At 43.4% G+C, this 2,500-nt stretch overlaps 1 protein-coding gene across 1 annotated transcript in view; it reads left to right on the top strand.

Moving 5' to 3' along the window:
- Positions 1–2,500, top strand: part of cntn5 (contactin 5) — a 125,546-nt gene that overhangs the window by 67,555 nt on the left and 55,491 nt on the right. The gene's annotated exons all lie outside the window — the stretch shown is intronic.

Here is a 2,500-nt window from a genome sequence, read left to right as displayed (position 1 = left end):
GGTTTCCAAAATTAGCTCTTGCTCTGTCTTCCTTCTTGACCTTCTCCTGGACTCTGACTCTGAGACTGGAGGCTTTGATTGCTCAGCTTGCTTATAGCTGCAGCCTGACACCATGTCATCTGTGTAAAGAACTTCAGCTTCTGTGGAACTTTATTTATTTTATTTCCTCCATCTCCTCTTAACAACAACATAAAATCGATTTTCCCATTTAGACTACAGAACGTTTTATTGATTGGCTATAATTCATACGTCACGGCGGAAGTGAAGGGTCGAGGATCCAACACAGATATGGAGAATAAAGACGAGAAAGTGACAGCGATCAATAAGCAGCTCCACAACGAGACGCTTTTAAAGCTTTCAATTCGTTTCAAATATTAAACTTTATTATTTTTATTATCTCCTGACAGCTTGTTGGAGCTCGACCTCATCAGAACACACACACACACACACACACACACACACACACACACACACACACACACACACACACACACACACACACACACACACACACAGTGTCCATTTCCATAATGACACAGAGTTCCTCAGTGAGGAACATAACCTGCTGCTGAGAACCAAACCCTAACACTGTCACATGATCACACACAGGAAACCATGACTTCATTAGGGTTCCTCACAGAATCTAGGGTGGGCTCTGGAGATCAGCTAGAGATTTTTATTTTCTATATTTATTTTAAGTTCGAGGAAATTTTCATGAAATGTTATTATAAAGCACTATTTTTTTAGCAGCAGCAGTGTGAGATGAGTGTGAGAACATCTCCACACCTTCTACACGCCAAAACAACTACACACATAACATCTACATACACATACTATCTACACACATACACAACATCAACTACTCAACAATTCTACTCACATAACATCTATACCTATCTCCACATTTTCTACACACACAACATCTACACACAACATCTACACACATTTAACATTTAGATTGTGATTGGTTAGATGTTCACAAGAAGTGTTTTCTTAAACCCAGTCCCCTGCTTCAACCCTTTGTGTGATTGGTGTGTGGATATATAGTGGAGATCTGTGGGTATATAGTAAAGATATGGTGGAGATATGGTGATGTGGTGGAGATGTGGTGGACATAAGGTGGAGATGTGGTGGACATAAGGTGGAGATGTGGTGGACATAAGGTGGAGATGTGGTGGACATAAGGTGGAGATGTGGTGGACATAAGGTGGAGATATGGTGGAGATGTGGTGGACATATGGTGGAGATGTGTTGGAGATGTGTTGGGGATGTGGTGGGGATGTGGTGGAGATGTGGTCAGAATGTGGTGGAGTTATAGGGGAGTTATAGGAGAGTTATAGTGAAGATGTAGTAGAGATGTGGTGGAGATATAGTAGAGATGTGGTGAATATATGGTGGCGATTTGGTGGAGATGTGGTGGAGATGTGGTGGAGATGTGGTGGCTATATGGTGGAGATGTGGTGGAGATGTGGTGGCTATATGGTGGAGATGTGGTGGAGATGTGGTGGAGATGTGGTGGAGATATAGTGGCCATATGGTGGAGATGTGGTGGAGATATAGTGGATATATGGTGGAGATGTGGTGGAGATGTGGTGGCTATATGGTGGAGATGTGGTGGAGATGTGGTGGAGATGTGGTGGAGATATAGTGGCTATATGGTGGAGATGTGGTGGAGATATGGTGGATATATGGTGGAGATGTGGTGGAGCCTCTTTAGTGCAGAATAAAATTATTTTATTTTAGTGTGAAAAATAAATCAAACACCGCCCACAGATGAGTGGAAATGGTGTGAAAGTGACACACACACACACACACACACACACACACACACACACACACACACACACTCCTGCGTCCTCTCCCATAATGCTCACACTAATGACCTTCACATCTCTTAGCTGGAGAATCAAGCTTTTTATAGCTTCAGCACAGTGTGTGTATATGTGTGTTTGTTCACCATGTGTGTGTGTGTCAGGTCACTCTTAGTGTCAGTCTCAAGTCTGGATAAATGTGGAGGTTTGTGTTATGAAGGACATCCAGTGTAAAACATGTGCCAGATCAAATATACGGATCAGGAATCAGAATTTCATAGGGGATCGGTGGAGACCCGGGTTACCAACAACCACCACAGGTATCATTAACAACAGGGTACCGGTGTAAATTGTGCTGCTGTTGTCCTGAAGGAGGAGAAGGAGAGGAGGAAGACGTCTACAGAGACAGCAGGGAAAGGAGAAGTGGAGGAGAGTGGAGGTTCAGGTTGGTACTTTAAATGTTGGTACTATGACGGGTAAAGGGAGAGAGGGAGCTGATATGATGGAGAGGAGAAAGGTAGAGATGTTGTGTGTTCAGGAGACCAAGTGGAAAGGGAGTAAGAGCAGGAACATTGGAGGTGTTCAAACTGTTCTATCATGGTGTGAATGGTTAGTTACTGCAGGTCTGCACATCTCCCTTATTCTTAAAAACCAGTACCAGCACACTCCTTCACCATTCCTCAGCTTTA

This window comes from Silurus aristotelis (genome assembly GCF_946808225.1).
Source record: "Silurus aristotelis genome assembly, chromosome: 10".
Classification (NCBI taxonomy): Eukaryota; Metazoa; Chordata; class Actinopteri; order Siluriformes; family Siluridae; genus Silurus; species Silurus aristotelis.
This window is presented reverse-complemented; position numbering and strand designations above follow the sequence as displayed.